The sequence below is a fragment of the Taudactylus pleione genome, unplaced genomic scaffold, assembly GCF_031769625.1.
Source record: "Taudactylus pleione unplaced genomic scaffold, aTauple2 ptg000333l, whole genome shotgun sequence".
NCBI lineage: Eukaryota > Metazoa > Chordata > Amphibia > Anura > Myobatrachidae > Taudactylus > Taudactylus pleione.
In genome coordinates this window covers 4,438,587-4,448,825 of record NW_028284734.1, presented here as the reverse complement: position 1 = coordinate 4,448,825, position 10,239 = coordinate 4,438,587, and the positions used below count along the sequence as shown (strand labels likewise).

Sequence of the window (10,239 nt, the reverse complement as noted above, 5' to 3'; positions counted from 1 at the left end):
CCAGATATTTGCTTTCACTATCTATACTACACTGGAAATATAACAGAACCTAGTAGCTATTGCAACACTACCCTGCAGTGGCACCATTGTTCCTTAATGCACCGATATTCATCCTTGTCTAGTCTTCCAAAAATTTTTGCGAGATTACCAAATTAGACAGTCATCCAGAAACCATCCTAAAATTTGGCATTACATTGTGGTGGTGGGTAGGTAGTGACATAATTTACAGCACCACACCCCCGGAATCGGTATGTAATGCCGGCTGTCAGGATTCCTCCTGTCAGAATACCAACAGTGGCATCCCGATGGTTGGTATCCCGACAGGGGCTGTGTAAGTATACCCTCCCCCCTTCGCCCCTAACCCTCCCTTTTTGTAGCCTAACCTTATCCCTCCCCACCCCTCACCCTGCACTCTAACCCTCCCCGTTAGTGCCTAAACATAAGTCTTCCCCTTTCATGCCTTAACCTAACCCTCCCCTCTTAGTGCCTAACCCTAAACCCCCCAGTGGTGCCTAACCCTAACCCTTTCCCCTAGGGGTGCCTAACCTTAACCCTTCCCCCTAGGGGTGCCAAACCCTAACTTCCCCCCCAAAACCTAATCCCACTATGCTCCCTACACCTAACCCTCCCCTCCTGCTAAGGGCACCCTGGACTTACCCCATTTGGGCAAACGTCCTTTGACGTTCCTGCGTCGGGATTAAGATAGGCATTGGTATTTTGATGCCTATCTTAAGTCCTTTGTCGGGATTGCCGTCAGTATTGAGACCGGCGGCATCGCGGCCATCGGTCTCATAACTACATACCCACACCCCCACCCTTCTCAGTTCGATCACTTTTTTCAGAGTTCAATACAAAGCACATATTTCTCCAGCTCTTCTCCCTCCTCATAAAATCTATCATGGAACCTTTAATGGAACCTTGTTCTCTGCTCCTAAAGTAATACAGTACTGCAATGACTGGTATGCCAGTGTAAAAGCATAATAGTGTAGTATATGTTGTGGTAGGATGTGAGTTTAATGCTTAATGCAATAAGGTAGACTAAAAAATGTAGTACAGTAGGTTGGTATTGACGTGTGGGCTTGATTAGCTTTTCACTGAATTAGTTACAAAAAAATATTTATATTATGTGGATGTACTAAGCTATGGAAAGTGATAACTTGGAAAGTGATAAACTACCAGCCAATCAGCTCCTAACTGTCATGTCACAGGCTGTGTTTAAAAAATTAGTGGCTGGCAGGTTATCACTCTCCACTTTATCACTTTCCAGAGCTTAGTACATCTGCCCTTAAGTTATCTGTATTTTTGCTCCTCATTTTGCTAATTGTGGATATGCCCTGTACCTTGCTCGATGCCCTTAATAAAATTTATTGGAAAAAAGTGCTAAGGTTAGCCATACAAAAGGCTATAATGGAGAATTTTCAGGAAAGTATCTGTGAAATGAAACATTGTAACATTCAGCAGATTAGCTAATCATAAGAGAGACACAAAGTCAAAAACATGAATCTTGTGTGCTGGCTTCTGAAATAAGTCTTTCCTAATTAGCCTCAGAAGTATCTGCCTAACTGTCTCAATGCTACACTGTAATGTGCAGTATGTGATAGCGTACTATTGTGGAACCTTGCACTATTATGTGGTATGGCATATTGTACATTGCATTGCAGAGTAGCAGACCCCATCAAATTGTTTTTCATGCAGTGTGGACAGAAAGTTGAGTGGTATACCATTATTTACCATTTATTTATATAGTGCACACATATTTTTGCTTTCTTACAGAGAATATTTCAGTCATTCTTATCAGTCCCTGCCCAGTGGAGCTCACAATCCATATTCCTTACCATTCCGCACACTGGCCAGAAAGTAATTGACCTACAGTACCAGCATATTTTTGGATTGTGGGAGGAAACTGGGGCACCCAGAGGAGCCCAACGGTCATGGTGAGAACATACAAACTCCACAGAGTTAGGGCCTTGGTAGAATTGATCCCAGAACATAAGTGCTGTGAGGCAGTAATACTAACCACTATGCCCACTGTGCTGGCATGTCTGCACATAGCGCAAACAACACTGGTAATGACAGCAGTAGGGAGGCAGTAACACAAATGGGTGAGGTTTGGGGCTAGTACAGTAATTCATTTTGTTAGGAAACCCATGTAAAAAAAAGTAATTAGGAAACACACAATATGTGTGTTTGATGTGCACTTGCTATTGTGGAATGTAAATTACATAATTGTGTATGTTTCCAGGCATTTTGTGTTTCATTATGTAAGCATTATGGTTGTGACCACATTTCTGCACAGCCTACTATTTTGGGCAGTGTGTTACTTATCTTCACTATGGTAATCATATGTGTTTGTCATTCAAATCAGCAACTTTGTTTACTACACAGCAACATTTGAATATAACAAAATGCATTACGTTCCAGGTACCCCACAAGCAAAATACAGCTGCCACAGGGGCAGTGAGGGTACCACCCCTTGTCTTTGCGTCTTTGGGTGGCAGCATCACTTGTACACCTTTATTAGGACCCAGCTTCTGGAATACCAGAAGAGGGGATGTGGTTAATTTACCGCCATCCAGAATGCCGGGCGTCGGAAACCAAACGGCGGAAGGCCGACCCGGGACTAAAGATAGGTGTCGAAATGCAGACGCCTATTTTTAGCCCGCCGAAATACCGACGACCGGCATCTGGAACGAGGTAATCCGGGGATAGTTAAGTTGTAGCTGTGGGGAGGGTTAGGTTTAGACACCCCCAGGGGAAGTTAGGGTTAGGCACCCCCCTGGGGAGGGCTAGGGTTAAGCTAGGGGAAGGGGGGGGTTAGGCAATCTCGGGGGGGAAGGTTAGGGTTAGACACCCCCCTACGAGGGTTAAGTTTAGGCTGTGGGAAGGGGGGGTTAGGTTTAGGCCCCCCCAGGCAGGATTTAGGGTTAGACACCACCAAGGGAGGGTTAAGGGGGAACAGGGAAGGGTTAGCATACTTACAAGCCGCTGTTGGGATGTCCTCCCTTGGGCCTTTCGGCATCAGTATCAGAACCGGCGGCTATTCAGCCATCGTTATTTCCTACTGATTCCCAAGAATAGAAGTCACAGTCCTGGGTCTAACCTCTTCTACTGTCATTATATGCAGTGGTAGGCAGGGCCAGGATGGAGCAAATAGTATCATTATGTAGTGTTAGGCTTGCCCCTTGCTCTTTGGACCTCCGATCCAGGATCTTTCAGTGCTGGATGATGATGGAACATAAAGCTCTGCAAGCAGTGCAAAATGCAACTTTTTGGGCATACTTTGGGCCTGATTCTGAGTTGGACGCATCCGTGGCCGCTTAACTGTATTACTTCCTATGGCAATGCAGGAATCTGCCTGTGTATGCCGAATATCTGTGCTTCTGCACGTGGAAGTCCATCCCACCTACTGTTTTTGCATCCGTAGGCATCATCGTTAGTAGAAGTCTAAGGGGTATATTTACTAAAGTGCGGGTTTTTAGAAGTGGAGATATTGCCCATAGCAACCAAGCATATTCTACTTAACATTTATCTAGCACCTTCTAGAAAATAGTAGCTAGAATCTGCTTGGTTGCTATGGGCAACATCTCCACTTCTAAAAACCCGCACTAGTAAATATACCCCTTACACCCACCCCATGCTGGGTGCAAAAGATCCATCAAATACAGGCATTCCATCTGCATCCGAATGCTTATACGCCCCCAATGACATACCCATGACACGACACTACCACGAGATTAATGAGTTCTGCGCCTCCGTATGGTCGCCACCCAGAAATGCCCATTTTATTGAAAGAGTGTTCCGTCAACAGAAGGATCAATCCGTATGCACTTATAACCCATCCGTGTGAGTATGCCTGATCCGGCATATGCGCAGTCACCGATTTATCATTACAGCACATGCACAATATGCAGTTATCCACCAGATCCATTTTATTTCCATACGACTCAAAATCACGCCCTCTGTGGCCAAGTTTTTGCCGCAAAATGAATCCAAAATCAGCCCCTGTATGGCCGATTGCTTTTCCCCTGATTGTACAGCACTATGGTAAATGTTGAAGCTAGACAAAAATAAAGGATCACAATAATAATATAGGGCCTGATTCAGAGCCGGACGCTATTTGCGCTCGCTCGTTCAGAAAATAGGGGTGGCTATTCAAATTAACCATTCGCTCTTTGCGGTCTGTTCACGCCTCTATGTCTGAACGAGCGAACAAAACTTGCGGTCGTTTTTTGGAAAACTACGCCCCCTGGCCGCTCACATCCTACGTCATGTCCGCTATTTATTAGATTAATCGAGTACATCGACCAGCGTATGAACTGCTCGCTATTCTTGTGGTTGGTTTTTGCTACCACAATTTTGCGAGCAGTTCTGACTATAAAATAACCCAGTGACGTGGTCAATGACGCTGCTGTTTTAATTATGCACACCCATAAAACGCCCGTTTTGACCTTTAAGCATGCCTGCGTTCTGATTTCCACTCCCCATTTTCAAGCACCTTCCCCTGTTACCACCCACATACGCCTCTTTCTGTCACTCAAATTTTCAGGCATTCGCTATTTTGCGAGCACATGAATTTCGACCGCACTGACTGGTTCGCGCATGCATATAACGATCTGTACGCATGCGCAGTTGGGCAAACATCGCTCGGAGTGAACGAGCGGCCGCTTACGAGCGGCTCTGAATCAGGCCCATAGTTTGTACTCAACTCACAAAGCCACAATCTATACAATTATAAATAATAATAGTAACGTGCGTGTCTTTATCTTTTTAGCTCTTGCTCTTTTGTTGTGTGGTGATCTGTGGAAATCTGTGTTGCCTTCTGTTGCTTTGGATATTAGAGAAGAACACAAAAGAGAAAGGAGGGCTCGTTGCTGGGGCACTCTTAAAGTGAATATCCACATCAAATATCAAATATAAATTTTAATAAATGCACTTAAAATTGAGATAGCCCCCTAATTGCATAAGATTAGGTAGCACATATCAAGAGTAATATTATATGTCTCTCGATATATGGTATGGTGAAAATATTGTGTATAAGATAAATGGTCCCCTACATTACAGATCAGAGGGCCTGATTCAGAGCCGGACGCTCTGACAGAGCGTTCGCTCTGAATCAGGGCCCGGCCTTCTGTTTCTTTAGAGCGGCCTCCTGGCCGCTCGAATAACTGTAGGTGACCACTCACAGCTATAGCGAGTGGCCATGAAGATGGTCGCGATGGTCTAGACCATCGCGACCATCGGGCTTGCGATGAGACCCTTGTGGTAGGGTTTCGTTGCCGCAAGCCCTAGAGAGCCGAAAGCACTCCCACTGACATCTCTTGTGATGTCAGTGGGGCAAGGCCCCAGGCGGTAGGCGTTCCCATGGGAACGCCTACATCTGGGCAGCCACGCCCCCGGCCCGCCCACCAAAGGGAGCATGCTGTTACTCAACATCGACAGCACGCCCCCTTTGGTACAAGACCCGGAGCGATGGTTTGCCTGTCACTATCCAGGTCTCGCTCATGCGCACGACGGAGTTGGCTCCGTTGTGCGAATGCGCACTGGGCCACCATTGACTCGCTTGCGAGCTCTCGCGAGCGAGTCTGAATCAGGCCCAGAATTCTAAGCTATCATATCAGCATAAATACGTAGAGAGACAGATACCCTAATAACCCTGATTATATGCCACTCAAAATATGATTTGCTGACATTACAATACACTGGATGTGTGGGAATGAAATTATGGAAATACTGTTCTGAATTTACCCTCTGCTGTGTTACCAATCTGTCCCAATCCACCTCCTATATGTAAAACCTACAGCACCTGGTATTCCCAGGTAGTCTCCCATCCAGGTACTAACCAGGCCCCTAACCGTATGGTTTCCAAGATCAGACGAGATTGGGCATATCCGGTATGGTATGATTGTAGGTATGTCTGCCTGGGATAGGGAAGTATGAATGCCTGGGTATACACAGTGCAGAGGTGTTTGTAGGACTAACTTCGTGTGAGGAGTCCACTTTATTAAATAACGCACAGTTCAACAAAAAGTAGCGCATAAGCATTGTCACGACCAGGGCTGTGAGGGGTCAAGATCAGCGGTACTTACCTGTCCGGTCTGTGCTGCATGCTACAGGGGTTTGGAGGCATAGTGTCCTGGTTCCTGGTGTGAGCATAGCACACTCTGGCAGTGCTGCAGCACAACATGGGCGCCGCCATCTTGTATTTGGTCAGGTGACCCTTCTCGACCAATCCAGGCAGAGCATTCCGGGACTCCTAGCAACCAATCCTGCACTTCTCTGAGCTCCTTGAAAGTATCCTGTCTCTGCTGTGTTTCATATATCCACTGTTCCAGGTTCCAGTCTCCTAGTTACCCTGTGGACCAGCAGTGCTATTCCCTGCTACCACCCCTAGAGGGAGCCTTGCTTCTACATTCGGAATCGGTATGAAATACCGCCGGCTGCTACTGTACCTGAATCATTCATTGAAGAGCCCATGCAAATCAATAGAGCTTGTCTATCCACCAAGGAGCGGCAAAGACATTGCCATGATAATTTCTACCTGTATTGCGGAGGGACCGGTCATCTGGTGGCATCCTGCCCTCTTCGTCCGGGAAACTCCTGCTCCTAACTGGCATCAGGGACACCAGGTTAGGAGTTATGTTTCTGTCTACATCTAAAAAAGAGTCGACTTTGCTTCTCTCGCTGGAATTTGATGAAAATTCTAAACCAGTACTCTCCCTCCTGGATTCAGGAGCAGCAGAGAGCTTTATCACCTCTGAACTTGTCCAGGAGTTCTCAATTCCTGTCACAGCACTTGATCACCACATCACCTTATCCGCAGTAGATGGCAGCCATATCCTTAATGGGACTGTAACGTCATTAACTCAGCCAGTACGAGTCCGGGTGGGGGCTCTTCATACCGAGTCTATCCAATTTTTAGTCATGGGATTATTGTAGCCTATCCCTGGTTGAATAAACACAATCCCAAGATTGATTGGAACTCCATGAAGATTCTGGCCTGGAGGGAGATGTGTCATGAGTCTTGCTTGCCTTGTATCAAACCTGTAAAAAAGACACAGATATCTGAGTATTCACAGCTTCCGTATCAGTATCATTCTTTTTGTAATGTGTTTTGTAAATCTGGGGCAGACTCCTTACCGCCATACCAAGACTGGGACTGACCCATTGAGTTGTTACCGGGCAAGATCCCACCACGTGGCCGCACCTACCCATTATCCCTGCCAGAAACCAAGGCCATGTCCGAATACATTCAGGAGAATCTGCAAAAAGGCTTCATCAGACCTTCCACCTCTCCAGCCAGTGCAGGCTTCTTCTTTGTGTCCAAGAAGGATGGAGGCCTCCGTCCTTGTATTGACTATCGCGGACTGAACGATATTACAGTGAAGAATCGTTACCCTTTGTCTCTCATCACTGAATTATTTGATAGGGTCAAGGGATCTACCATTTTTACAAAACTGGATTTAAGAGGAGCTTACAACCTCATCCGAATATGCCCTGGATATGAATGGAAGACTGCTTTTAACACTCGAGACGGACAATTTGAATATCTAGTGATGCCCTTTGGCTTATGCAATGCTCCAAAGGTCTTCCAAGGGTTCATCAATGAGAATTTCAGGGACTTGCTCTATTCTTCAGTTATGGTATACCTCGATGACATCTTAGTTTTTTCTCCCTCTCTAGAAGCGCATCGGATGCATGTAAAAGAAGTCTTGTCTCATCTTAGAAAGAACCACCTGTTTTGCAAGATTGAAAAAATGCGTTTTTGAGGTCCCTTCCATTTCTTTTTTGGGTTACATAATCTTCGGATCTGGGTTGGAAATGGATCCTAAGAAGGTGCACGCTATTCTGGATTGGTCCAATCCCGCTTCCCTCAAAGCTGTTCAGAGATTCCAAGGGTTCGCCAATTACTAATGATGATTCATTAAAGGTTACTCTACCCTAGTGGCACCTATATCTGCTCTGACTCGGAAAGGAGCGCTACCCTCTCAATGGACCCCAGAGGCTGAGTCAGCATTCCAGTTGCTTAAACAAGCCTTTATCTCCTCTCCCATCCTGAGGCAACCTGACACTGAAAATTCTTTCTTTTGTGGAGGTGGACGCTTCTTCTGAGGCAATCAGAGCTGCATTGTCTCAGAAATTCACTGATAATCGAATCCATGCTTGTGTATATTTCTCAAAAAAAATTCTACCGGCAGAAAGGAATTATCCCATAGGAGAACAGGAACTGGTGCCAGTCAAACTCGCCTTTGAGGAGTGGCAATATTTGCTTGAAGGTGCCAAGCATCCCATCACAGTTTTTACAGATCATCGGAACTTACTTTTTCTGAAGAACATCCACTGTGTCAGTCCCCGTTTGGCTCGCTGGGCAATTTTCTTCTCCCCATTTAATTTCTCCTTAACTTTCCATCCAGGTTCACAAAATCTGAAGGCTGATGCCCTATCACGAACCCTACAGAAGACTCTTCAGTGTCTCCAATCTTGGAACCCAAAGTATTTGCTGCCATCAATATTCAACCCCCTCCAGGGAAAGTCTTTGTGGCTCCTGAACTCAGGAAACAGCTGTTGACATGGGCCCATAAATCTCGCTTTTCCGGCCACACAGGGGATTGCAAACTCTTAGAATTTCTCCAAAGGTCCTATTGGTGGCCCACCATGAAAAGTGAAATCTCTGAATTAATTCCTCTTGTACACAATGCGCACAGCACAAGACCTCCCGCCAAGCTCCTGCAGGAAAGCTTCAACCTCTGCCCATACAGATTCATCCCTGGACTCATTTATCCATGGATTTCATAACCAATCTGCCTGTCTCTAATGGAAATACTACCATCTGGGTAGTGATCGACTGCTTTTCTAACATGGTACACTACATACCACTCAAGAAGCTGCCTTCCGCTCCTGAACTGGCTCAACTTTTTATTTCTCACATATTTCGTCTGCATGGGCTACCAACTGAAATTGTTTCTGACTGAGGGATCCAGTTCATGGCCAGATTCTGGAGGTCCTTGTTTTCAGCGCTACAGGTCAAGCTAAAGTTCTCCACGGCCTATCACCCCCAGACCAACTGGTGCACGGAGAGAGTAAACAAAGACCTAGAGACATTCCTAAGAATTTATATGTCCTCTTCCCAGGATAATTGGGCAGATTCCTTCCCCTGGGCATAATTTGCAAATAACAGTTACTGTCATTCCTCTACTGGACAAACCCCATTTCTCGTGGTCTACGGCCATCATCCCAGGATTCCTGGATTCCAGTGTCTTCCAGTTTTTGATGTTCCAGCAGTCAGTTCCTCATTACAACAATTCTCCTGAATCTGGTCTCAAATCCACTCCTCTCTTAAGAAGACATCCAATCGTTACAAATTAGGGGCTGACAGGAGAAGAAGGTTCGTTCCCAGCATGGAAGTAGGGGATCAAGTTTGGCTTTCCACTCGTAACCTATGACTTTGGGTACCCTCAATGAAGTTTGCCCCTCGTTTCACCGGTGCTTTTGCCATCACAGAGATAATTAATCCTGTAGCCTACAAATTAAAACTACCCACTTATCTCAAAATCCCAAACTCCTTCCATATGTCCTTGCTCAAGCCTTTGGTTCTCAATCGATTCCTTCAAGTTCTGCCATCACTGCCCAAATTCTACACCGAAAGAGGGGAGGAGTTTGAGATAAAGCAAATTCTGGATTCACGAGTCTGTTATGGTCAACTCCAATATCTCTTAGACTGGAAGGTGTACGGACCGGAAGAGAGATGTTGGGTGAAGAGTGAGGATGTCAATGCATCTTGTCTAGTGAACAAATTTCATTCTGAAAACCCAGAGAAACCCAAGAAGTGCCCAGAGGTCACTCATAAAGGAGGGGGTACTGTCACGACCAGGGCTGTGATGGGTCAGGGTCAGCGGTACTTACCTGTCTGAATGCTCTGGTGGGGTCCCTCTGGTGGGGGGCGGGCATATGGAGGTCTGCGCTGCATGCTACAATGGTCTGGGGGCTTAGTGTCCTGGTTCCTGGTGTGAGCATAGCACACTTTGGCAGTGCTGCAGCACAACATGGGTGCCGCCATCTTGGATTTGGTCAGGTAACCCTTCTCGACCAATCCAGGCACAGTATTCCGGGACTCCTAACAACCAATCCTGCACTTCCTCCGGGTATTTAAGGGCTGAATTGCAGTCGTTTCATTACCTGTGCAACGTTATTCCCAGCCTAGCTGGGTGCTAGTTCTCTGAACTCCTTGCAAGTATCCTCTCT

General features: G+C 46.1%; 1 pseudogene; it reads right to left on the bottom strand.

The window, feature by feature from the left end:
• Nucleotides 1-5,791: 5,791 nt before the first annotated feature.
• On the bottom strand, nucleotides 5,792-5,910 carry LOC148508997 (5S ribosomal RNA; annotated as a pseudogene).
• Between the last annotated feature and the right edge of the window lie 4,329 nt (nucleotides 5,911-10,239).